Source organism: Bombina bombina, chromosome 4 (assembly GCF_027579735.1).
Source record: "Bombina bombina isolate aBomBom1 chromosome 4, aBomBom1.pri, whole genome shotgun sequence".
NCBI lineage: Eukaryota > Metazoa > Chordata > Amphibia > Anura > Bombinatoridae > Bombina > Bombina bombina.
The window spans coordinates 624835054-624863049 of NC_069502.1; the positions used below are offsets into that span (position 1 = coordinate 624835054).

The window sequence follows — 27996 nt, forward strand, 5'->3', positions numbered from 1 at the left end:
AATCTACTTGTTCTAGAGAAGGTTTCATGGGATATTCATGGGATAATTACAGATTTAACTCTTTCACCTCCAACAATTGGAGACATAATCATTAAAGATGCAGAATACCCTGATACTGAACAGCAACTACATAAAAACACTATTAGAGAAATATATACACAATTCAACAGGCAGTTATAAGAAGGAAATTAATATCATCAGCCAAATTTACATACAGGATTTAGTCAATCATAATAACACAGAGAGATCCTAATCTCTATTCATGCCTTCAGGTTCCATAGTACCAAGTTCATCTATCCAAAAACACTCCCTTTGTTTTAACAATAGGTCTCAATCGCCCCCTCTCCTAGGTCTGGGGACATACTCAATAACTTGAAACCTAAGCTGATTAACTGCATGTCCCATTTTAAAGAAGTGACAGGATACAGGGGCAAGTTTATTGTTAGTCCTCAAAGTGCCTTAGTGTTCAATTATCCTATCTCTAATGGACCTTGACGTCTCACCGACATAGCCCCGCCCACAAGGACACTTGACCAAGTAAATCACATATTGGGTTTTACAGGTATAATAACCCTTAATTTGATACTTCTTGCCAGTCCTGGGATGGAAAAAGGCAGATCCTTTAATCATGTTCCCACAATAGGAACATCCAAGGCAAGGAAAACCACCCCTGTTTTTCCTGTCAAATATCTTTGTTTGTCAGAAATAGTGGGAGAACCTATGTCAGCCCTAATTAATTTTTGATGGACATTATATCCTCGCTTAAAGGCCGGCATAGGAACATCTACAAATTCAGGAACATCTGGATTGCATTTAGCAAGAATACCCCAATGTGTTTTAATAATACTTTGAATCAAGTGACTTTGTGGATTGAACTAAGATACAAAGACCATCCGCTGATCACTATGATTTTTCACTTGACCCTTCTTAGGACCTAATAAGGTCTTTTTAGGGATAGCCGAGACCAAGCTCATCTCATTTTCAATAATGGTCAACGGATAGCCTCTCTCTACAAAGCGATCCCTCATTTTCTTAAGTCTTATGTCAAACAATGCCTCATCTGTAACAATTCTACGTACCCTAAGTAGTTGACTACGGGGTAAGGCTTTTAAAAGCGCTAAAAGATGAGCGCTATCAAAATGCAAAATACTATTGCAGTCAGTAAATTTCCTAAAAAGATCCATTTTCAATGAGTTACCAGATTTAATCACCCTAGTATCAAGAAACACTAAATCCTCCTCACTATATTAACTTATTAAACTTTAAGTGAGTAGTAGAGCTAATTAAGATCATTAACAAAATGATCATGAAAATGATTAAGAAATCAATTCCTGTCTAGTCTCTGTGATTCATATTCCAGGGGTGAACAACTACGAAGCAGACTTTCTCAGTTGTCAATCTCTACTTCCAAGGGAGTGGTCTCTTCACCAGAATGTGTTCAATAAGATTGTGAATCTTTGGGGTCTCCCAGAGATAGATCTGATGGCATCATGTTTGAACAACAAACTCCCCAGGTACTTTGTGAGGTCCTTGGATCCTCAAAGCAGAGTTAGTGGATACTCTAGTAGTTTGGTTATCTGTTTCTTCCCCTGGTACTAATACCCAGAGTGATTTCCAAGATAAGCCTAGAGAAATCTTCAGAAATCCTGGTTACCCCAGCTTGGCCTCACAGGATTTGGTATGCAGATCTAGTTCAGATGTCCAGCTGACCTCCTTGGTCTCTGCAGTCTGACCTTCTGTCTCAAGGTTCATTTTTCCATCCAAATCTCAAGTCTCTGAACTTGATGGAGTGGAAATTGAACGGCTATTCCTTAGACATAGGGGTTTCTCTGATTCTGTGATTAAAACCTTAATTCAGGGTTGTAAGCCTGTAACTAGGAAAATCAATCATAAGGTCTGGAAGGACTTATTTCTTGTTGTATAGATCATAGTTTTTTCTGGCATTCCTTAAGAATTCCTTGGATTTTGCAGTTCTTACAGGATGGTCTAGATAAGGACCTATCTGCCAGTTCTCTGAAGGGTGAGATTTCCGCTCTTTCAGTTTTGTTTCAGAGGAAGATTGTTAATCTTCCTGATATGCATGGTTTTGTTCAGGTTTTGGTTCGTATTAAACCTGTAATCAAGCCAATTTCCCCTCCCTGGAATCTTAACTTGGTGTTTAGGGTTTGCAGGCTCCTCCTCTTGAACCTATGCATACGGTGGATATTAAACTACTTTCTTGGAAAGTGTTGTTTATTTTGGCTATCTTTTCTGCTGGAAGAGTATCTGAATTATCTGCTTTTTCCTGTGATCCTCCTCATCTGATTTTTCATTAGGATAAGGTGGTTTTACGGACTACTTTTGACTTTTTGCCTAAGGTTGTTTCTTCAGAAAACATGGTAGAGAGATTGTTGTCCCTTCTTTGTGTCCTAATCCCAAGAATGCTTCAGAGAGATTTTTGCATAATTTGGATGTTGTTAGGGCATTAAAATATTACATTGATTCTACTAAAGACTTTAGAGAAACTTCTACTTTGTACCATTCACTTTTCTGGTTCTAGGAAAGATCAGAATATTTATTTGGCCTCTTGGTTGAAACTTTTGATTCACAAGGCTTACTTGCTGCCACGTTAGCCTCCACTGCAACGCATTCTACTTGGTCAGTCGCCATTTCCTGGGCCTTCAAGGATGGGGCTTCAGTTGACAAGATTTGCACAGCAGCTTCTTGTTCTTCTTTGCAAACTTTTATAAAATTCTACCATTTTTGCTTTTTCTGAGGCAGCCTTTGGTAGGAAAGTTCTTCAGGCAGTCATCTTAGTTTAATTTGTTGCTTGTTTGATTTATTTAAGTGCATTAAAAAAATTTTTTATTGGGGTTGTGGATTTAATTTCTCAGTGGAAAAAGACGTTTTTAAATCCCTCCGCTTATGTTATTACTTGTGGACTCCACAGTTTTGGTATTAGTTCTCAGGAGTAATGAATCATAGACTCTCACCACCTGTATGAAAGAAAACATAATGTATGCTTACCTGATAAATTAATTTCTTTCATGGTGGTGAGAGTCTGTATGGAGCTTGATGCCCCTGAAGGCTCGCCGGAAAAAGATGTTATCAAGAAGTTATGAAGCAGCGGTCTCCATAACCTGTCCGTCTGCTCTGAGGCGGCGGACAGAAATCAAATCGTATTCGATTGGGTTGATTGACACCCCCTGCTAGCGGCAGATTGGCAGCAAATCTGCAGGGGGGGCGGTATTGCAATGATAAATGCAGACAGCATATACTGTCGGCATTTATTGCTGGGCATGTGCAGCAGGCATGATACGTTACTTCGTATCATGTCTGCTTGCATATTGTTAAATATGTCCATACGTCTTTTTTTCTTTTTGGCACATCTTTATGGGTCTTATTTCTTTTTTTACCTCACTATGCGGAGCTATGTGTTAGCCTAATGTATATGTGAAGTAGGAGGGGTTTTATAGGGCTCTTGGGGTTTGGGAATCCTTTCCTCCTCCTAGTGGTAGAGAAGAGAAATTGCCAGGAGTAATAAATAGTGGACTTTCACCACTATGAAAGAAATTTAATTTATTAGGTAAGCATACATTTATGTTTTCTCACATTGAGCTTTTTATAAATGAAAGGTTTATAGCATTGACTGAGATTGTTCTGTATTAATAAAAAATAAAAAGATCATTCTGATTTTACTAATTCCTATGTTTAAATGTGTATAGCTATCCTTACAGAATTTAAAGTTTTAGGCTAAAAGACTAGTAACCCATTTGAAAAGTCCCATGTTTGTCATCTTTAGAGTAAGCTTCCTCTGATGTTGTCCATCAACCTCAGAATGTACGCTCCTGCAAATTATTCCTGTATTAATTCTGGATAGGCTTTGAGCATACTCATAACAAATACACAGCCAAAATATTAGTAATGCCCAAGAGCATGCTTTCCATGACCAATGGAAGCCATGAAGGCTAATCTGCCTTTGGCACTTTACAAAGGACAAATAAAGGACTTTTCTCAGGGGTAAGTATTTGATAGACATAAAGCTTCCCTACTTGAAAATGAACAATGCAGGGACTTTTATAAATATTTCTTTCCTACAACATGGAGAGTCCACAACGTCATTCCAATTACTAGTGGGATATTCAACTCCTGCTCAGCAGGAGGAGGCAAAGAGCACCCCAACAAAACTGTTAAAGGGACAGTCAACACCAGAAATTTTGTTGTTTAAAAATGTAGATAATCCCTTTATTACCCATTCCCAGGTTTTGCATAACCAACACAGTTATAATAATACACGTTTTACCTCTTTAATTACCTTGTATCTAAGCCTCTCCAAACTGCCCCCTTATTTCAGTTCTTTTCTTCATAAATGGAAAGAGTCCACAGCTGCATTCATTACTTTTGGGAATTTAGAACCTGGCCACCAGGAGGAGGCAAAGACACCCCATCCAAAGGCTTAAATACTCCTCCCACTTCTCTCATCCCCCAGTCATTCTTTGCCTTTCGTCCCAGGAGGTTGGCAGAGAAATGTCAGAAGTTTTCGATAGTCTCTTATGGAGGGTAGTACTCTTCGGCATGGGACTGGAGTTTTAAGTAGTCCTGTCAGCCTCTCAGTGAGAGCATAGGTAAAAGTTAGAGTCCGGAGATGCAGGAAGAGTCTTCCTGCGAAACCATCCCGACTCATATTAACAGCTCAATAAGCAATCAGCGTTGACGAGTTTCGCTGCCTGCTTTTTTCTCTCAAGTTCATGGCAGAGGCGACGCTACTATCTGTCACACTTTAAGGGCCATATTCTTGTTCCATCGCGTAGATTCCGGTAAGATCGTTTCATTTTACTTTCATCATGGATGTATTGTAATTTCAACTGTTTATCCGAGAGGGGCTACAACCTTTCGGGATAACTTTAACATAGGATCTTAGTGAGGCTTCTTTTTGCATTTAGGAATCAAGGGTTAATATCTCCTGAGGGGGATTATTGAACAGGGGGGGGGTTATAATCATGTTTGTTATGTGATTCTGTCTGCTACTGTGTAGTGTTGCTCCGGTTCATGGCTATTTTGGAACATAACGACCTATGTCTAGTGACGCGACCTTTTCGGTCAAGCGCGCATTTGCATGGACTGTACGGTTTACGTACCTTGTAACCCCATTTCCGTTTTCCTGACCGCGTGGCGACGGAGAAATCCTGGTCCGCTGGTGTCTGGTTCTCTGGAGGCGGCAGTCTCCCAGTTATGGAGGATTCTTTTAGACGGATGTCTCTGATTCAGACTCTACTTCTTGTAAAGAATATGAATTGGCCCGGGTGATGTGATACATGCCCATCAGTTATGTTCCAAATGCCGTTTTAGAGTGCTCTGTTCCTTGAGATTGGGGAATCGGGTGCCCACTGAGCCATCCATCTCTGGGGATTTTATTTCTCACGAGACGAGTTCCCTACCATCAACTCTTACAACACATGCAGGTAACCCAAACGCTACTTATCCTTTCTAGGGAGTGGGGCCTGTTCCCGCCAGAGTTTACAACACTGTTCCGCATGGCTAAATCTTTGGCGCTGGCGCATCTGCAGCTCCCGGAAGTGTGCTTACGATATTGTCTGTGTTTTGTTAACAGGGGCTCGTCAGGCATGGGATAGCCTGGTCCAGTTCAGCCTTCTGGGGGAGCGACTGCCCCTGAGGCCTCAGGGGGTCAACCTTTGGTGCCGGTGTTTCCTTTTGTCTCGACGGTGGTATGTTGCGCCTTTTGTTATAGACTGGCGCGCCTTCATGTCCTACTAAGGCACATTTTTGGCGTTGCTGGAGGATGCCACTCTTAATGGGTCTGGGGATACTCAGTCTTACTCTTCGACTGGCTTGCATACATAGACATAAGGGGATGAAGTAATCTTCTTATAGTCTTGGTTATTTGTGTATCTTTTCCAGTTCTGAGCTTGGAAGTCTCGGACCCCTGTTGGGCTGGTCCTGTGGGTCTGTCCATTCTTCCTAGGCGATAACCTACGGGTTGCCTTATCTTTTATTTTCATCTGGTGAGGATGATTTTTATTTGGTTTAAAGCTCATGTTGTGGTGTGATGTTTCCTTCCGAAACTTTCCTCTCTGGAATTGATACTGATAATGATTTTGTACGCTCTGTTTACAAAAGTCTGTCTGACTGTTCTTTATCCCTCCATCATCAGGGAACACTCTATGTGGCATTGACGGTGCTGGGGTCCTTGGTTTCAGGCTGGTCCTGACTGGGTACAAATCCTTCTGTCTTTGAGGCCTAGTTCAGACACGTGGCACCTTTTTTATGTCCGGTTGGTCCGGTGAGGGTGCCTAGTGATCACAATATGATTGTGTGATTGTCTTGTTTTACAAGCTTCAACTAGCATCCTGAGAGGACTTGAGGGTCCGTGGTTGCTTAGGGGCATGGAGGATTGGGCCGGGACTCTGTTGAGATCTGCAGCGGCATGCTCAGTCGTTTCCAAATTTTTTGGGAACTAGAGTGTTTCCTCCCTGTGGTGGGTTGGAGGCTTGGAGGATTTAGGTCCTTCATACCGCCGTTCTTACTGTTTTGCCTTTCATGGTCTCTTTGTAAGTGTCCTTTTAGGACTTATTCCTTTTAGAGGTTCTCTTCCTTTGGGTCGAGATTTTCTGGGCTTCCTCCGGTTTTTGTGGCGGCCTTGGCCGCATAATTAGGAAGTGAAGGCCGTGAGGCTCTGTCTTTCTTCAGGAGTTAGTCGTCTCCATATCAGGGGCGATAGGAGGTGTTGTGTCTTTTTCCAAGCTTTTTGCTTAGGAGATGTTTTTCTGCCTGGGTTCAGGATGCTTTGCATTCTTCTCCCTTGGGTGTGGTCCTCTGGAACGTTAATTTGAAAGGATTATGGAGACTATCTTTTCTTCTACTCTCTTTCGGGTGACTCTGTTATTGTTTTAATTTCCATTAGTGCTGCCCTTGGAGCCTTTGGGCTCTAGAGAAATTGCGTGACTTTGTCGTGGCCTAGTACCTTGCCGGGGGGGGGGGTGTTGACCTCCGGCTAAGGGTGTTTTCTTCCCTTTGGGCTGGGAATTATGAGTGAGTCCTGTACCTGTTCTCTGGGTTTCCCGGTTCTCATCCTCTGTGAGGTCTGATTGCTTCAGACAGGGTATCTTGTGTTCCCTAAATGTGTCGTTCATTCTAGGATGATTCTGGGTCCCGGGTCTGGAGTTCTTGTCTTGGATCCTCTTGGATGTCTGGAGACTTATGATCCGATGGACTGGTTCGGGACGACCAAGTTTTTTTAAGGGACCTTATGTTGCGACATAGGGGCTAGCTCATGGGGCTTGCAAGCAGGTAGGCCACCTTCGGGTACTGGTTATAAACTTTAAGGCCTGACTTGTCCTTCGGACGGAGTGTGCTCCTCTATGGGGAGTTTTTTTCTCTGTTGGGTCAACAGTGGTGTCTGGATGATTTTTCATTTGGTCCGTGTATTTTGATCATACTATGGCTTCATGTCTTGTGGACATGTACGCTGTTCTTATCTCTGCCCTTCCCTTTGGACGGGATAGTTTATCTTCCTTATGAGTTGGGGTTTCCTCTCTCTGGAGGGTCCTTGTCCTGCCCTGTGTGTAGGAGGTAGGATCAGGTGGCTTATTTCTGTAAGGGGCAGCATCTGCTTCTCTGTGGACTCTGTTCCACCTGTTGGAAATTGGTCTCTCTACATAGAGACTGTCTAAGAGAGTGGTGACAGGTCTTCCTACGGATCTATTGCACTTTTCTCTGTTCCAGGTCCTAGGGGGTTCTCCTTGGAAGTGCCTTATTTTGGAGGAGCGGATTGGGTTGGCACCCAAGCTCTGTTGGGGTGGGTGAGTCCCCCCTTTTTTTCTTCCATTCCCTGGGGGCTTGTGATTGGGGTCTTCTGTCCCCCTGTCTATCAGACATGTCTGTCACTTGGGGTGGTCTGGTGTTGAAGCAGGATCTGAGATCTGTTGCTCTGCTATTCATCCTCTGAGCATTCTCCACATTCAAGATTTGTGGGAAGGACTGGCGGCTCTTAGATAGCCTGCGACGTTATCCGCTGGTTATTGGATACTTAGCAATCTGAAGGATCCTATCTTCAGCTGCTTTCTACTTGCCCTGCAAGTATTTAAGTTTCAGAGTCATTTTTAGATGACTGCATTGTGCAGTGTTTTTGCTTCAGGTGTTGTTCGTCAGACCTATCTGAGCTTGCTGCATGAGGTTTCGTTCTGAATATTTTGGTATTCTGAGATACCTTTTTTGCGACTTGGGGACCTTCGTCTTCAGTTGCTTTCTAGAGTGCGGTTGCACTGTTTTAGGGGAAGATCCTCTCTCTGTTTCAGACTCCCGCCTTATCCTGTGGTTTCTGTATTTCTGGGGTCTGGGCGTTGCCTCCCCTTGTTTCTATGAGACTGGTTGGGTCTCTGTTAGCCTGACCTGGTTTCTCTGGTTTTTGCTCTGTTTTTTTTTTTTTTATTCAAAAAGTTTTTTATTGGGTTCCCAAATTTACATACATTGACAATCGAATAAGTCAGATATTGAGTAGTAACTGAAGTCAATAGATATGAGTGTGCTACAGCATGGATAATATCGTCTTACCCAAGGTTTTAAACATTTTAAGTGTAATAACAATTATAAAAATAAGAATTGCTTCATACGTTTTGCATCAAGGAGAAAGAAAAGAAGAGTGAAGAGACAGAAAGAGGAAGGGAAGGAGGGGGTAAGGGAGGGTAATATGCAAGTATACACATCCTCCTTGACTGCTTAATTTTGTTTAACTGCACGCGACGATTAAGTATGAGTATAAAGTTTGAGTTATTCGTGGCTTTTGAGAAGAATGTATTAGCGATGAGACAGTAACATTTTGCCTTTGGCAATTATAGGTCAAGAGGAGCAGGGATATTGGTGGCTAGCTCAGAAATTCCCTGTTCCCAAATAAAAAACATATCTGTAAAGAAATCCTGTTTACCTAGAAAACAATAGCACTGTTTTTCCAGAGCCAGAACATGTTTAACCTCTGATAGCCAAGTAGTGTGTGAAGGGATTGTTTGGGATTTCCACAGTCTGGGTATTAGTCTTTTAGCGCTAGTTAACATGATCTGGAGTAATTTTGTGTGGTACATGCAGTGGAGTGGCGGGAGGAGATTAAGGAGAATAAGTTTAGGACAGAGTGATATATTTGAGCCTAGAATTTTATTTATGCTGGTTTCCACTCTGTTCCAAAAGTCAGAAATGGACGGGCAATCCCACCATATGTTTGTCATAGTACCTATGCCTCTGCAGCGTCTCCAACAAGCAGAAGACGCCATAGGGAAATTATATCGGAGCCTTTGTGGTGTCAAGTACCAGCGAGATATTATTTTGTAGTTTTTTTCTGCCATGAGTAATGAGGTGGATGCCGAGTGGGTGGCCTTGAAGCAGGACCTCCACTCATCATCTGTAATATCCCCCGGTATTTCTGTGTTCCATTTCCTTAGGTAGGAAGGTCTCTGTAAGGGAAAAGATCCTCTGAGCAATTTGTAGCTTATTGAGAGGAATTTTTTCTGAATTTCAGAATTGGTGCCAAGCTGCTCAAATGTTGTTAATGGTCTGAGGATATTTAATTTATGCATGCTATTATAAAGTGCGTGCCGAATCTGGAAATATGAATACCAATTGTGAAAAGGTGGGCCTAATTCATTGATTAGCTCTGCCCTGTCCCTGGGTGTTCCTGAGTCTAATAGAATGTAGATAGGCAGATTCTGCATATGTGTTGCGGTATTTACCTGGGCAAAGAGTGTTTGTCGGAAAAATATCTGATTACCTAGTAGAGGAGTTAGAGGGGAAATAGGGGTGGATATCCCTTTGTTATGTTTAAGTAATTGATCCCATATGTCAAGAGTAGTCTTAACATAATAGTTTTTATGTGCCTGCGGTGGTCTATGAGGCCTGGGGAGCCATGGGATATCTCTCATGGTTGTGGTTTGCAGTAAGGTACATTCAATTTGCACCCATGGAGGTAAGGGGTTAAGGCGAGTCCAGGAGAGCACCCTAGTTAAATGTGCAGCTTTATAATAATTCAGGAGATGTGGGACATTTAGACCACCGTCTTCTTTGTTGAGAAATAAAGTGTCTTGGGGGACCCTAGATTTTTTATAGGACCAAATAAATGAGTTAATCATTCTCTGTTGAGTTTTAAGGTATGAGGTGGGGAGTGCCATTGGTAGTGTTTGGAAGAGGTAGAGGTATTTTGGTATGATCATCATCTTGATAGTATTGACTCTTCCCAACCAGGACAAATGGTTTTGTTTATGCCAGCTTTCGAGAAGGGTCTGCACTGATCGCTGAAGGTTGGCATAGTTACACTGAAAAAGCTCCTGATGGGTGCTAGGGAGTAAGAGGCCTAAGTATTTAAGTTTGTCATTTAATCTAAATCTCGTATGGGCATTTATAAAGTCCACGTCCTGAGTGGGCGCATTCAGTGTCAATATTCCCGACTTCTCCATATTAATGGAGAAATCAGATACTCGTCCATATGCGTCCAGTGTATGGATCAAAGCAGGGAGAGACGTGGACGGGGACTGAAACATGAAAATCACGTCGTCTGCGAACAACAGACATTTTTGATGTATGTGTTTGTATTGTATTCCGATTATCTCAGGATTGTCCCTAATCTTTATAGCCAGGATCTCAATCGTAATGGCAAACAGTATGGTGATAACGGGCAGCCCTGTCAGGTTCCGTTCGTTATGGGGAAAGATTGAGAGGCTGTACCATTAATCTGAACTCTTGCATGTGGTTTAGAGTATAGGGCCTGGATCCGAGATTTAAAAGTTGGGGAGAAATCAAACTTCGACAGGGCCCCCCACATAAAATGCCAGTTGACCCTGTCGAAAGCCTTCTCAGCATCTGTCGATAAGAGGGTAAGGGGGGATTTATCTTCATATGCGGACTGTAAAGAATGTAATACTCTAATAGTATTGTCTTTGGCTTCTCTTCCCCTGACAAATCCAACCTGGTCCGGGTGTATTAAATTCGGTAGAATATTGTTCAGGCGATTAGCAAGTATTTTCGCGTAAATTTTTACGTCTATATTTAAGAGAGAAATGGGGCAATAACTACTTGGTTGGTCGGGTGGTTTGTCAGATTTCGGTATGACCGTTATTAGGGCTTCTAACAGGGGTTGGGAGAAGGTTTAACCTTTGTCTTTTGAGGTATACAATGTATGCAATGGTGGACCTAATTGGTTATGTAGCAATTGGAAAAATGTAGCTGTTAGACCGTCTGGACCAGGGGATTTGCCATTAGGGAGGGCTTTGATGGTGAGAGATATTTCCTGGAGTGTTATGGGAGAATCAAGAGAGCTTTGGTGTTTCCAACGTATTTAGATATTTATCGATGTTGCCGAGTTTTTCTTGGGATATGTGAGGGTCGAGATTATATAATTTAGAATAGTAAGAAACAAAGGTGTTGGCTATATCCTCATTTTTGCTTACTGGGTTCCCTGAGGGGTGCATGATAGATCTAATAAAGGAGTTGAATCTCTTTTTTTAAGCGATCTAGCTAAGAGGCGGCCTGCCTTATTACTCTCGGAGTAGAATTTAGCTTTAGAAGTGAGTGCCCTCAAGTGTGTGTTGAGAGTCAAATATTTATTGAGGTTGTCTCTTGCTATGGAAAGATCGGAAAGTTTCTGGGCAGAAGTCGGATCAGTTTTGTGAGCAGCGTCAGCTTGGCATAGGTTGGTTGTAAGGAGGGAAAATTGGGCAGAGTTTAGTTTCCGTATTTTAGCGGCATGTTTAATTAGATATCCCCTAATGTAGCATTTATATGCTTCCCAATTATTCATGGCAGACGTGTCGTCAGGTTTATTTATCAAAAAATAGTCGTCAGTCGCCTTAGTCAGGTCCTCTAGGGTTTCTGGGTTTGTTAGAATGGAGTCGTTTAGTCTCCAATTTAAGGATTTCTTAGGTCTGGTAGACCAGTAGAAGATGGATAGCACCATGCTATGGTCTGACCAGGGTGTGTGGAGAATGTGAGATTGAGTCAGGTCTGTAAGAAGTGATTGGTCACACATTAAGTAATCTAGGCGTGAGTATGTATGTTTGGGGTGTGAAAAAAACGTGAAGTCTTTTTGTGTAGGGTGAGTTATCCTCCAAGTGTCGAATAATGAGATTGAGTGTAGCGTGGTACAGTTTTTTTTTTGTAGTTTATTGCTGAGATACGATGTTCCTTTTGAGTTATCTAGGGCAGGGGTCATTGTGAAATTAAAGTCGCCGCCCAGTATAACCGGGCCTTTGGAGATGTCCAATATTTTATTAGTTACAGATCTAAAGAAGGAGGGTGTGGGTCTATTTGGTGCATATATATTAGCTACAGTGATCGGGCGGCCATAGCACAGCCCAACCAGGATCAGAAGCCTACCTTCCAAATCTGAGTGTTTCTGCAAAAGTTCAAAAGGAACATTTCTCCTGATAGAGATGCAGACACCATTCTTCCTGTTTGGCCCTGAGCTAAAAAAATGTCATAATATCGAGTATTTACGTTTTTTAAAATGGGTTTCCTGGATCATAATGAAATCTATGTTCTTTTTATGGAAATCATAAAAAGCTATAGAGCGTTTTTCTGCCGAGAGAAACCCCTTCACATTTTGACTAGCTATTGTTAATGTGCTCATGATGAATGCAGTTAAATGTTAGTGACAACAGGGGTATTGTTTTCTGTGTGGGAGGTGGGCAGGTAGAGATACCCAATTCAGGTCCCACAAAGAGACCAACTGATATAGGTGGAGGATACGGATAGGGATGAAGAGGGCAAGGGAGGAAGGAAAGAAAGAGAAAAAGAGGGGATATAGAGAGTTAGGCGATATATGTCAGACCTTGATGCACTGGTACCAACAACAACAAAAAAATTTAAGGAAAAACGGTCAGAGATTGAAAAAACGTATGAGAGAAAAAGAAAATATCATAAAATAGTAACAGGTACAAGAACAAATACAATCGGGGCAGATTAACAAGCCTGGTGTTTGCTTAGGATCAATTATTGTAATACAACTATTTTTTATAATATCTATACAACAGGCATTGCAAGTATTTTCATATGTTTCCTATTGTGATTCTTGCTTTCAGATCGTCAACATTACAGAAACAGTAACAGATAGTATAGAAAAATTTAGCAGCTAAATTAGGCGGTGGTGTGGAGTTAATTCCTGCGCCTCCGGCCTACTCCGCCCAGAGCCCTGTGAGAAAGACAGAGCCGACGTCAAAGGTAAAGGATTTCGAAACGTCTAGACTAGGCAGCTCAGGTCGGAGACCCACGTCTCCACATTCAAAACAAATCAAGAGGTTTACCTCTCTATACATGACAGATTAATCATATCATACAATGAGTGTATACTGTACAGCGTGGCCTCGCAGTAGAGCTGTGGGCTTTGCATCACCTTATTATTATATAGAACTGGTTGCAGCCGAGGGCTATATTTGTGAGCATATTACTTCAGTGTCTTTTAGCTAACAAAAGTAAGCAACATACATTCACATCAACTCAATAACAGGGATATTCTTAATAAACAAGAAATATAAACATTAGGCTATGACCATCTAATAAAAGCTTAAGGGTAAACTAGCGTCTTCTTGTGAATTCTAAACATAATTCGGCCCAAACTTGTAACTGTGAGCATGTCTGGTCAAAGTCTATGGCTATTAAAGTTAGCAAGTAAGTTCATGACAGTTCTATAATAGTATCTATTATACTTGCCACATTCCTTTGGGTCTTCGAAAGTGCTTCAGGAGTAGACAGGGTGTTCACAACACAGGGCAAAGTGGATGCCCTCAGAATGAATCTGGCTCTCAAATGCCACTAACAGAAGGAGAACAAAAGAAGTGTGACAGTTTCACCCAGGTTGTTGTATGTCCTCTTCTGTAGAAGTTGTCGGGTTTAACTGTCTTTGTTTAGGTTGGCTGACTTGATTATCTGACAAAGGTCTCATCTGTGATTTCGGGGCCAGCTGGTCCAAGGGAATATTATGTGTGTGTTGCCTGGCTTCTGCGGTCGGGGCCGGGATGCCTAGTGCAGTGCAGAACCTTTCGACATCCAACATTGATCTACAGTCATAGCGGTTTACATTTTTTGTAGCAATAATTGAGGTAGGGAATCCCCATCTGTAGGGAATTTTTAGCTGTCTCAGATGTGAGGTCAAGGCCGAGAAGTCCCTTCTTTTTTGTAAGGTCCTTGCGGACAGATCTTGAAATATCTATATACGGATGTTTTGATAAATCACAGCCTGCTGTTTTCTAGCTAGATTGTAAACCTCCTCCCGTTGTTGATAGTTTTGAAAGCGGATAATGATGTCCCTTGGTGGTGCATCAGCGGCTGGTTTTGGGCGAAGGGCTCTATGTGCCCTATCTAAGATAATGTTTGACTGCTCGCCTTCAACTGGGCCTGCCATCTCAGCAAAGAGACCCAGTAGGAAATCTTGTATTTCATTGCTTTGAATTGATTCTGGGATGCCCGAAACCGCAGGTTGTTACGTCTGGTGCGGTTTTCGAGGTCATCTAACTTATCTTCCAGTTCCATAGAATACTGTTGTTGGTGTTTAACTTTGGAGGATAAGTCCGCCATCTTTTGGGCAAAGACGTATTCATGTTCTTCCAAGGAGTCAACTCTTCGGCTTAAGTTGCCAATTTCCTTTTTGAGATCTGCACATTCAGTTTTTATACAAGATTTGACCTGGTCAATCAGGTCTTCCATGGCTTTAAAAGTGATGGGAGAGTCATCCCTTGCAATAGAGATTATAGGAGATGGGCTTCTTGAGGCATCTGAGTCCTCTAAGTCTTCTGTATTGCTGGAAGGCACAAGGGAAGACCCAGATTTTTGTTTGAATTTCTCTGATTGTCTAAAGAAGGCATTCATCCCTTCCTGAGATTTCTGAGATATTTTATGTTGTTTGTCATTCCTTGTTCTTTTTCTCTGTGACATTCTGGCGAGACAGCAGACAACAGGGATCAGTATCTTTAAAAGATGCAGACGTAGTAGAATTGTATTATAGTAAATTTGTGCTGTGTGTACCCCACTCTCCAGGGAAAGTGCCCTCACAGGGCGATGCCGGAAAAGGGAAAGGGGATATGACCCGCTGTTATGTCAAGCAGCGGGAAATGGAGGGAGAGAGGGGTTTTATGAATAACTCTCAGGAGCTGGTAAATCGTCTTTGAAGGCACCAAGTAGAAGCAGTGGGTGTCTTGTCACTCTGTTATACAGCTGTAATGTAGTTATCCGGTAAAATATAGAGATACATAGCCTCAGGTTAATAAAGGAAAAAAAATGCACAAAAACAATACCAGGGCAAGAGCAAATGAGGTAATCAAGAGGAGGCACCCTGTAATATCCTTAGTTGTTGATATATGCAATGTTACATAAAGTCAGCAGGCCAGCATATAAAGGTGATTGCTTATAATGTGGAGGTATTACAAAGAGCCCCTGGATTTGTTTTCACTGAGTCCAAAGTCTTATTATTGGGGGTAAGGTAGTATATGCTGAATTAAGGCTTTGCTGTGGCTAGTAAATTTCAGGCCGTTAAATGGCAGTGGGCTCCTTGCCAGAGATACTCCAAACAGTGCTGGTGATAATTTATACAGGCACCGGAGCGGAGCCCCGACCCTCCGGTGCGTGGATTAGGAGCCAGTGAAGTGTCGTCGGCTATCTGTAATCAATCCCCACAAGTGATTGCTCCTATGAAGGATCTATTCTAGGGTGTGTGATTACGGCCTCTCTGTCAAGGATTCCTTCTCTAATACGTGATGTGTGTGTTATATACACCGGAGCGGCGATTTGGCCCTCCGTTGTGCAGTATTAATGTTACATGCAAACGTGACTATAATTTGATGTTAGTCAGATGCAGGAGTGTAGGAACGTGGTAACTGCTTACCCCTTAGTAGCGATGGTTATCTAAGAAGGCATTCTCCTCCGGCACAAGAAAACTTCTGCTGGTAGTTTCCTGAAGGTGTTCAATTTGAGGCTGCGTCACAGCTCGCAGTTCAAAGTCCCGTCGTGCCGTCTTTTGCTGCTTCCTAGCTCGGCTGATTGAGCAGCTGCCAGGCAGAAAAAAAAGATTTTCATGATCCTCATAGTTTCATATGCAAGCCGGTGTAGACAAAGTTTGTATTTCGGTTGATTAGTGCATGTAAATTTCTCTATAGACCAGGCTTGTATTAAGAGCTTTAGTAAGGTGCGGCCATCTTGGTTAGCCTTCGCTCCGCCCCCCTTTGCTCTGTGTTTTTATTTAGGACTCGTTGTGCCCTTTTTAGGGGTTTTTTTCTGGAATTCCTTATGCTAGCTGGAAGCTAGCTCAGCATACTAATGCACTGTAGCTACTCTGCACTGTAGCAAACCGAGGGTTGCAAGTTCGGTCCCCAGTGAGGTCTACTCAGTCTTTCCTTCTTTTGAGGTTGATTAAATGAGCAGTGCCTTGAGTCCCTTAAGGGGAATTAGCCGCGCTTTACGAGTACAATCATGTTTTCACTGTGCCTTTTCTTCTTTGTGGAAGAATACAGTAGTTTGTTCCTTTCTTTAGTAAGGGGTGTGTTGTTTTGAGACTGACTGCTGGGGACGGTGTCTCTTGGAGGCTGTTGACTCAGTCGAGTCTAGTTCCTGCGGTCTCTAGCAAGGCTGTGGACTATCTGTGGGTCAGTGTCCTTTTCCTTTTTTTTTAAAAGTTGTTCTCGGCTTCAGACAAAGCAGGATTTTGTTGGGTAGGGGTTTTCAGGCTAGGTGCCCTCAGAATGGGCCGCCTCTTGTACCCTCCCGTTTTTACTTGGGTATTGTTTTCCCGAAAGTAATAAATGCAGCTGTGGACTCTTTCCATTTATGAAGAAAAACTTAAATTATGCTTACCTGATCATTTTCTTTTCTTCAGATGGAAAGAGTCCACATCTCCCCGCCCGTATTTTTTCTGTGGGACGTTTGTTATTTTTGTTCTTCTCGCACCTTTTCACCCTGATGTTTCGTCTAGTGTTCCTTGTTCCTCGGCGGAATGACTGGGGGTTGAGAGAAGTGGAAGGAGTATTTAAGCCTTTGGCTGGGGTGTCTTTGCCTCCTCCTGGTGGCCAGGCTCTAAATTCCCACAAGTAATGAATGCAGCTGTGGACTCTTTCTATCTGAAGAAAAGAAAATTATCAGGTAAGCAAAATTTAAGTTTTTGACAGACTTGCATTTTTAGGCAATCGGTGCTCACTCCTAGGAGCTTCACGTGCCTGAGCTCAATGTTATCTATATGAAACACATGAACTAACACCCTCTAGTGATGAAAAACTGTCAAAATGCTTTCAGATTAGAGGTGGCCTTCAAGGTCTAAGAAATGATCATATGAACCTCCTAAGTTTAGCTTTCAACTAAGAATACCAAGAGAACAAAGCAAAATTGGTAATAAAAGTAAATTCGAAAGTTATTTAAATTACATGCCCTGTCTGAATCATGAAAGTTTTTTTTTTTACTTGACTGTCCCTTTAAGTGTAACTTCACTTACCCATAATCCCTGTGATTCTCTTTGCCTCTGTCAACAGAGGTTATTCGAAGTTGGTGTCTGAAGATATTAATCCTTTTATGGGTACTCTTCCCTCCAAGCAAGGATTGGGGTCTAGCTGTGTCCATGTCAATCTCTTTAGTAAGAGTAGTGGTGGCTTTTAAGCAGTTAAAAGGTGGCGAGGTAGTCTTTGCTTTACTTTTAACATTTTGCTTCCCCTTTGGAGTAAGCCAGAGTTAGTTACTCTGTTCTTGATTTTACTATAGGTCCATGACAGGGAGCGAAGTGCCTGTCACACCTTTGTAGCTGCTTTCTGCCCTGCAGCCGGATCCACAGGTAAGTGACTCTTCCTTTTCTAGGTTAGGAAGGACAGCACTTCAGAGGTTAACCCTCTAGTGGATCTCATTATGTGACATAGTTACCCTATTGTCTTATGGGTACAGTGTTGGGGCAGCCTTTATTGGGGGTCATAGATCCTAAAGACTTTAGGCACTTATGGTATGAGGACAAAGGAGAGACTTAAGGGGTTCATTTCCCTAATTCTTGGCAGAGTGTATGTCGTATTGTTACCATATATGGTATTATATCATACGTGGGAGACAATTTGTATGTGTGCTGTATTTATACCAGTTTCAACTTTAAGAGACAGAGAAACAGCAGAGAGAGTTAACGGTTTTAAAACTTAGCAGCCGGGTTTTTTTTTTCACACTCTTATGTGTGGCGCAGTTACTTTTCCCGGCCGCTCACGTGACTTACGCATGTGAGCTCAGAGGTCAGATTGAAGTTGTCTGAGGTGTTGGCTTAGTTATTTCGCCGGTCGGAGGGACTTCAGTTGAAAATCGTTTAGCAAGCAGTTCACATCGTCTTCTGTTTACTAGTGGGGGGTTTCGCTCTGGTCCGGTAGGAGCTTCAAATAACTTGTCTGAAGTTGAATCGTAATTCATAATTTCATACTTTATCATTAAAAAAAATTATATTGTACTTTGAAAATTGTTATTGTCTTTACTAGTGGGACCTGTTCTTTTTCACTATGGACAAACAGGATCAGTCTATATCTCTGGACAAATGTTTGCTATGTTTAGAGAACCAAATTTCCATACCAATGCAAATTTGTTCCTTACGTTTATCCAAAACTTTAAAATTTAAAGACAAATGACTCCTTTCTGAGCCAAGTGTCTCTCAGGATAATGTTGTGCGTTATATGTCTCAGCTTTCTCCTCAAACGTCATTAGCCTTAGTTGTTTCCCATACTGTGCCTTCTGTGTCTTCTTAACCACCTGGGGGTGTTTATTTACCTGTGGATTTTACTGCTGAGATTACCTCTGCAGTAACAGCGGCTTTGTCAGCTTTCCATTCTTCAGGTAAGCGTAAGAGAAGATCTAAACATTTGACCACTAATAAGGCTTCTGACCCCTCTAAATCTGTACTGGTCAACCTTTCTCAATTGTCTGATGAGGAAAATATTTCAGTAGCTTCTGAAGGTGAAATTTCAGACTCTGAATCTGACTCTTTGGCGGTGAAATCTTCAGAATCTGAAGAGGTTAATTTTAGATTTAAGCTTGAACATCTTTGGTTACTTCTGAAAGAGGTTGTAGCTACTTTGGACAACTCTGAACCTTTGGTTGCTGCCAACCCTAAGACGTCTTCTAAGCTGGATAGAGTTTATGATTCTCCTTCTGTTGATGTTTTTCCTGTTCCTAGAAAAATTTCAGAAGTTATAGCACAGGAACGGGATAAGCCAAGGGTCCCGTTTTCCCCTTCCCCTGTTTTTAAAAAGATGTTTCCTGTTGCTGACTCTATTCGAGACTCATGGCGCATCGTTCCTAAGGTAGAAGGTGCTATTTCTACTCTAGCTAAGAGAACTACCATTCCTATAGAGGATAGTTGTTCTTTTAAGGATCCTATGGATAGAAAGCTGTAGGCTTATTTAAAAAAAAGATGTATGTCCATCAGAGTTTACAGTGGCAACCGGCAGCAAGTATTGCCACAGTTCCGGGAGCAGCATCTTATTGGTGCGATGCCATGTCTGATCTGATTTCAGAAGGCTCTTAAACTGGCCAATACCTTTATCTGTGATGCCAACATGCAGGTAATTAGACTGGGAGCTAAGATATCTAGCTTCACTGTTTTAGCTCGCAGAGCTCTGTGGTTAAAATATTGGTCAGCTGATGTTTCTTCAAAGGCCAAGCTTTGTTTGGACCTGGTCTGGCGGAGATCATTTCAGAGATTACAGGTGGAAAGGGATATTTCCTACCTCAGGACAAGAAGAATAGACCTAAGGGTCGTCAGACTTCTAAATTTCGTTCCTTCCGATGCCGGAAAGGGGATATGACCCGCTGTTATGTCAAGCAGCGGGAAATGGAGGGAGAGAGGGGTTTTATGAATAACTCTCAGGAGCTGGTAAATCGTCTTTGAAGGCACCAAGTAGAAGCAGTGGGTGTCTTGTCACTCTGTTATACAGCTGTAATGTAGTTATCCGGTAAAATATAGAGATACATAGCCTCAGGTTAATAAAGGAAAAAAAATGCACAAAAACAATACCAGGGCAAGAGCAAATGAGGTAATCAAGAGGAGGCACCCTGTAATATCCTTAGTTGTTGATATATGCAATGTTACATAAAGTCAGCAGGCCAGCATATAAAGGTGATTGCTTATAATGTGGAGGTATTACAAAGAGCCCCTGGATTTGTTTTCACTGAGTCCAAAGTCTTATTATTGCGGGTAAGGTAGTATATGCTGAATTAAGGCTTTGCTGTGGCTAGTAAATTTCAGGCCGTTAAATGGCAGTGGGCTCCTTGCCAGAGATACTCCAAACAGTGCTGGTGATAATTTATACAGGCACCGGAGCAGAGCCCCGACCCTCCGGTGCGTGGATTAGGAGCCAGTGAAGTGTCGACGGCTATCTGTAATCAATCCCCACAAGTGATTGCTCCTATGAAGGATCTATTCTAGGGTGTGTGATTACGGCCTCTCTGTCAAGGATTCCTTCTCTAATACGTGATGTGTGTGTTATATACACCGGAGCGGCGATTTGGCCCTCCGTTGTGCAGTATTAATGTTACATGCAAACGTGACTATAATTTGATGTTAGTCAGATGTAGGAGTGTAGGAACGTGGTAACTGCTTACCCCTTAGTAGCGATGGTTATCTAAGAAGGCATTCTCCTCCGGCACAAGCAAACTTCTGCTGGTAGTTTCCTGAAGGTGTTCAATTTGAGGCTGCGTCACAGCTCGCAGTTCAAAGTCCCGTCGTGCCGTCTTTTGCTGCTTCCTAGCTCGGCTGATTGAGCAGCTGCCAGGCAGAAAAAAAAGATTTTCATGATCCTCATAGTTTCATATGCAAGCCGGTGTAGACAAAGTTTGTATTTCGGTTGATTAGTGCATGTAAATTTCTCTTAACTCCAGGCTTGTATTAAGAGCTTTAGTAAGGTGCGGCCATCTTGGTTAGCCTTCGCTCCGCCCCCCTTTGCTCTGTGTTTTTATTTAGGACTCGTTGTGCCCTTTTTAGGGGTTTTTTTCTGGAATTCCTTATGCTAGCTGGAAGCTAGCTCAGCATACTAATGCACTGTAGCTACTCTGCACTGTAGCAAACCGAGGGTTGCAAGTTCGGTCCCCAGTGAGGTCTACTCAGTCTTTCCTTCTTTTGAGGTTGATTAAATGAGCAGTGCCTTGAGTCCCTTAAGGGGAATTAGCCGCGCTTTACGAGTACAATCATGTTTTCACTGTGCCTTTTCTTCTTTGTGGAAGAATACAGTAGTTTGTTCCTTTCTTTAGTAAGGGGTGTGTTGTTTTGAGACTGACTGCTGGGGACGGTGTCTCTTGGAGGCTGTTGACTCAGTCGAGTCTAGTTCCTGCGGTCTCTAGCAAGGCTGTGGACTATCTGTGGGTCAGTGTCCTTTTCCTTTTTTTTTTAAAAGTTGTTCTCAGCTTCAGACAAAGCAGGATTTTGTTGGGTAGGGGTTTTCAGGCTAGGTGCCCTCAGAATGGGCCGCCTCTTGTACCCTCCCGTTTTTGCATTCAGTGTCCTCTATAGCTTGGGTATTGTTTTCCCAAAAGTAATAAATGCAGCTGTGGACTCTTTCCATTTATGAAGAAAAACTTAAATTATGCTTACCTGATCATTTTCTTTTCTTCAGATGGAAAGAGTCCACATCTCCCCGCCCGTATTTTTTCTGTGGGACGTTTGTTATTTTTGTTCTTCTCGCACCTTTTCACCCTGATGTTTCGTCTAGTGTTCCTTGTTCCTCGGCGGAATGACTGGGGGTTGAGAGAAGTGGAAGGAGTATTTAAGCCTTTGGCTGGGGTGTCTTTGCCTCCTCCTGGTGGCCAGGTTCTAAATTCCCAGAAGTAATGAATGCAGCTGTGGACTCTTTCTATCTGAAGAAAAGAAAATGATCAGGTAAGCAAAATTTAAGTTTTTGACAGACTTGCATTTTTAGGCAATCGGTGCTCACTCCTAGGAGCTTCACGTGCCTGAGCTCAATGTTATCTATATGAAACACATGAACTAACACCCTCTAGTGATGAAAAACTGTCAAAATGCTTTCAGATTAGAGGTGGCCTTCAAGGTCTAAGAAATGATCATATGAACCTCCTAAGTTTAGCTTTCAACTAAGAATACCAAGAGAACAAAGCAAAATTGGTAATAAAAGTAAATTCGAAAGTTATTTAAATTACATGCCCTGTCTGAATCATGAAAGTTTTTTTTTTACTTGACTGTCCCTTTAAGTGTAACTTCGCTTACCCATAATCCCTGTGATTCTCTTTGCCTCTGTCAACAGAGGTTATTCGAAGTTGGTGTCTGAAGATATTAATCCTTTTATGGGTACTCTTCCCTCCAAGCAAGGATTGGGGTCTAGCTGTGTCCATGTCAATCTCTTTAGTAAGAGTAGTGGTGGCTTTTAAGCAGTTAAAAGGTGGCGAGGTAGTCTTTGCTTTACTTTTAACATTTTGCTTCCCCTTTGCAGTAAGCCAGAGTTAGTTACTCTGTTCTTGATTTTACTATAGGTCCATGACAGGGAGCGAAGTGCCTGTCACACCTTTGTAGCTGCTTTCTGCCCTGCAGCCGGATCCACAGGTAAGTGACTCTTCCTTTTCTAGGTTAGGAAGGACAGCACTTCAGAGGTTAACCCTCTAGTGGATCTCATTATGTGACATAGTTACCCTATTGTCTTAGGGGTACAGTGTTGGGGCAGCCTTTATTGGGGGTCATAGATCCTAAAGACTTTAGGCACTTATGGTATGAGGACAAAGGAGAGACTTAAGGGGTTAATTTCCCTAATTCTTGGCAGAGTGTATGTCGTATTGTTACCTTATATGGTATTATATCATACGTGGGAGACAATTTGTATGTGTGCTGTATTTATACCAGTTTCAACTTTAAGGGACAGAGAAATAGCAGAGAGAGTTAACGGTTTTAAAACTTAGCAGCCGGGTTTTTTTTTCACACTCTTATGTGTGGCGCAGTTACTTTTCCCGGCCACTCACGTGACTTACGCATGTGAGCTCAGAGGTCAGATTGAAGTTGTCTGAGGTGTTGGCTTAGTTATTTCGCCGGTCGGAGGGACTTCAGTTGAAAATCGTTTAGCAAGCAGTTCACATCGTCTTCTGTTTACTAGTGGGGGGTTTCGCTCTGGTCCGGTAGGAGCTTCAAATAACTTGTCTGAAGTTGAATCGTAATTCATAATTTCATACTTTATCATTAAAAATTTTTATATTGTACTTTGAAAATTGTTATTGTCTTTACTAGTGGGACCTGTTCTTTTTCACTATGGACAAACAGGATCAGTCTATATCTCTGGACAAATGTTTGCTATGTTTAGAGAACCAAATTTCCATACCAATGCAAATTTGTTCCTTATGTTTATCCAAAACTTTAAAATTTAAAGACAAATGACTCCTTTCTGAGCCAAGTGTCTCTCAGGATAATGTTGTGCGTTATGTGTCTCAGCTTTCTCCTCAAACGTCATTAGCCTTAGTTGTTTCCCATACTGTGCCTTCTGTGTCTTCTTAACCACCTGGGGGTGTTTATTTACCTGTGGATTTTACTGCTGAGATTACCTCTGCAGTAACAGCGGCTTTGTCAGCTTTCCATTCTTCAGGTAAGCGTAAGAGAAGATCTAAACATTTGACCACTAATAAGGCTTCTGACCCCTCTAAATCTGTACTGGTCAACCTTTCTCAATTGTCTGATGAGGAAAATATTTCAGTAGCTTCTGAAGGTGAAATTTCAGACTCTGAATCTGACTCTTTGGCGGTGAAATCTTCAGAATCTGAAGAGGTTAATTTTAGATTTAAGCTTGAACATCTTTGGTTACTTCTGAAAGAGGTTGTAGCTACTTTGGACAACTCTGAACCTTTGGTTGCTGCCAACCCTAAGATGTCTTCTAAGCTGGATAGAGTTTATGATTCTCCTTCTGTTGATGTTTTTCCTGTTCCTAGAAAAATTTCAGAAGTTATAGCACAGGAACGGGATAAGCCAGGGGTCCCGTTTTCCCCTTCCCCTGTTTTTAAAAAGATGTTTCCTGTTGCTGACTCTATTCGAGACTCATGGCGCATCGTTCCTAAGGTAGAAGGTGCTATTTCTACTCTAGCTAAGAGAACTACCATTCCTATAGAGGATAGTTGTTCTTTTAAGGATCCTATGGATAGAAAGCTGTAGGCTTATTTAAAAAAAAAGATGTATGTCCATCAGAGTTTACAGTGGCAACCGGCAGCAAGTATTGCTACAGTTCCGGGAGCAGCATCTTATTGGTGCGATGCCATGTCTGATCTGATTTCAGAAGGCTCTTAAACTGGCCAATACCTTTATCTGTGATGCCAACATGCAGGTAATTAGACTGGGAGCTAAGATATCTAGCTTCACTGTTTTAGCTCGCAGAGCTCTGTGGTTAAAATATTGGTCAGCTGATGTTTCTTCAAAGGCCAAGCTTTGTTTGGACCTGGTCTGGCGGAGATCATTTCAGAGATTACAGGTGGAAAGGGATCTTTCCTACCTCAAGACAAGAAGAATAGACCTAAGGGTCGTCAGACTTCTAAATTTCGTTCCTTTCGGAATTTTAAGGGACAGAAGTCCTCCTCTTCTTCTTCCACACAAGACCAATCCAGGTCCTCTTGGAAATCCAGCCATCCCTGAAATAAGGGAAAACAAAACAAGAAGCCTTCCGCTGACTCTAAATCAACATGAAGGGTCTGGCCCGATTCAATTTTGGATCAGGTGGGGGGCAGGCTTTCTCTTTTTCGACAGGCTTGGATTCGCAATGCCCCAGATTCATGGGCTGTGGACATAGTATCCCAGGGTTACAAAATAGGATTCAAGTCTCGCCCTCCAAGGGGCAGATTTCTCCTATCAAGGCTATCCTCAAACCAGGTAAAGAGGGAGGCCTTCTTAAATTGCATAAAGGACCTATCCTCCCTGGGAGATATTGTACCAATCCCTCTAGATGAACAGGGTCTAGGATTCTATTTAAATCTATTTGTGATTCCCAAATAGGAGGGAACTTTTCAACCAATCCTAGATCTCAAATGCCTCAACAAATTTCTCAGGGTTCCGTCCTTCAAGATGGAAACAATTCGTTCCATTCTTCCATTGGTTCAGAAAGGTCAGTTCATGACGACCATAGACCTGAAGGACGCATACTTACACGTTCCCATCCACAGGGATCATTATCCGTTTCTAAGGTTTGCCTTTCTGGACAAACATTTCCAGTTTATTGCTCTTCCCTTTGGTCATGCCACAGCTCCCAGAGTATTCATAAAGGTTCTGGTAGCTCTATTGGCAGTGATCAGATCCCAGGGAATTGCAGTGGTGCCTTATCTAGATTACATTTTAGTTCAGGCGTCTCATACAGAGATGTTATCTTTTCTACGTTCCCATGGGTGGAAAGTGAATCTGGAAAAGAGTTCTCTAGTTCCATCTACAATAGTGATTTTCCTAGGGACAATCATAGATTCTCTGTTCATGAAGATTTTCCTGACGGACATCAGAAAATCCAAACTTCTGGGTTCTTGCCTTTCCCTCCAGTCTGCCTTTCGTCCATCAGTGACTTAATGCATGGAGGTAATTGGTCTGATGGTGGCTTCTATAAACATCATTCCATTTGCTCGTTCCATCTGCGACCACTGCAGCTTTGCATGCGTCAATGGAATGGAGACCATTCAGATTTATCAAAGAGGAAAAGTCTGGACCCCCTATAAAGACTCTCTTTCATAGTGGATTTCCCAGGAAAATCTATCTTGTGGAACTTGTTTCCTGAGACCTTCCTGGGTGATTGTGACTACGGTGCCAGCCTGTCAGGCTGGGGAGCTGTTTGGGGTTCTCTGAAGGCTCAGGGCCTGTGGTCTCTGGAAGAGTCCTCTCTTCCCATAAACATCTTGGAGTTGAGCGCAATCTTCAATGCCTTGACAGCTTGGCCTCAATTATCTTTAGTCCGGTTTATCAGATTCCAGTCGGACAACATCACCTCAGTGGCTTACATCAACCACCAGGGAGGGACTCAGAGCTCCTTAGCCATGAAGGAGGTGACTTGCGTTCTACAGTGGGGCGGAAGCTAACAATTGTCTGCCATCCACATTCCAGGAGTAGACAATTGGGAGGTGGCTTTTCTGAGCAGACAGACTTTTTCATCCCGGGGAGTGGGCTCTCCATCCGGAGGTGTTCTCCAGGATAAACGGCATGTGGAGGGTTCCGGAATTGAATCTGATGGCGTCTCGTCCAAAGTACGGTTCAAGGTAAAGAGATCCTCAGGCCTCTCTGATGGATGCCCTGGCGATTCCTTGGGATTTCAGGCTAGCTTACCTGTTTCCTCCGTGTGCTTTCCTTCCACAAGTCATTGCTCGTATCAAGCAGGAGAGAGTGTGTGTGATCATAATAGCTCCTGTCTGGCCTCGCAGAATCTGGTTTGCAGATCTGGTGAAGATGTCATCTCTTCCTCCTTGGAAGTTACCTCTGAGGAAGGACCTTCTTATTCATGGTCCATTCCTCCATCCAAATCTAGATTCTCTGAAGCTGACTGCTTGGAGATTGAACGCCTAGTCCTGTCTAGACGCGTTTTTTTGGAGGCAGTCATTGATACTATGCTTCAGGCTCGTAAACCTGTTACTCGTAAGATTTAGCATAAGGTATGGCGTAAATACCTTTTTTGGTGTGAAGCTAAAGGTTTTTCTTGGAGTCGGGTGAGGATTCCACAAATTTTATCTTTTCTTCAGGATGGCCTGGAGAAAGGTTTGTCAGTCAGTACACTGAAAGGTCAGATTTCTGCTCTGTCTATTCTTTTGCACAAACGTCTGGCAGAGTTGCCCGATGTTCAGGCTCTGGTCAGAATCAGGCCTGTGTTTAAATCTGTTGCTCATCCTTGGACTCTTAAGCTAGTTCTTAGAGTTTTGCAGCAGGCTCCGTTTGAGCTGATGCATGTTGTTGATATAAAGTTGTTATCTTGGAAGGTTTTGTTTCTCCTTGCTATTTCTTCCGCTTGCAGAGTTTCTGAACTTTCAGCTCTGCAGTGTGATTCCCTGTACCTTATCTTTAATGCAGATAAGGTGGTCCTTCGTACTAAATTGGGTTTTCTCCCTAAAGTGGTGTCGGATCGAAACATTAATCTGGAAATTGTAGTTCCTTCTTTTTGTCCTAATCCTTCTTCTCAAAAGGAACGTCTTTTGCATAACTTGGATGTTGTGTGTGTTTTACCTTCAAGCTACTAAAGATTTTAGGCAATCTTCTGACCTTTTTGTTGTTTTCTCTGGGAAGCTTAAGGTCAGAAGGCCACTTCTACTCTTTCCTTCTGGTTAAGAAGTATGGTTCATTTGGCTTATGAGACTGCTGGGAGAATTACGGCTCATTCCACTAGGGCTGTCTCTTCTTCTTGGGTTTTCAAAAATGAAGCTTCTATGGAACAGATTTGCAAGGCGGCAACATGGTCCTCTTTGCATACTTTTTTCAAATTCTTTAAATTTAAAATTATTTTTCCTCGGCTGAGGCTTCTATTGGGAGAAAGGTTCTTCAAGTGGTGGTGCCTTCTGTTTAGGTCCTCCTGCCTTTTTCTCCCTCCCTGTTCATTCCGTGTCCTCTAGCTTGGATATTGGTTCCCACTAGTAATTGGAATGACGTTGTGGACTCTCCATGTCTTAGGAAAGAAAACAAAATTTATGCTTACCTGATAAATTTCTTTCCACGACCCCGCCCTCTTTTTAATTATAATTCGGCAGTTTTTTTGAGTAAATCTCAGGGACCTTTTCACCCTTGTGTTTCTTCTTTTTCCATTTTCCTTCGGCTGAATGATGAGGTTATGGGTAAGGGAAGTTACACTTAACAGCTTTGCTGGGGTGCTCTTTGCCTCTTCTTGCTGGCCAGGAGTTGAATATCCCACTAGTAATTGGAATGGCGTTGTGGACTCTCCATATCCGGAAAGAAAGAAATTTATCAGGTAAGCATACATTTTGATTTTCTCACCAATTTTTCAAACCCAGAGGCAGCATTTTATATAAAGTATTTTCCACCAGGCATTACTAGATGTGAGTGTTAGACATAAGGTTTGAGTATAGCATATGAGCACGATT

At 42.4% G+C, this 27996-nt stretch overlaps 1 protein-coding gene across 4 annotated transcripts in view; it reads left to right on the forward strand.

The window, feature by feature from the left end:
• The window catches only part of PHACTR2 (phosphatase and actin regulator 2), a 435085-nt gene that overhangs the window by 343920 nt on the left and 63169 nt on the right, over positions 1 to 27996 (forward strand). The gene's annotated exons all lie outside the window — the stretch shown is intronic.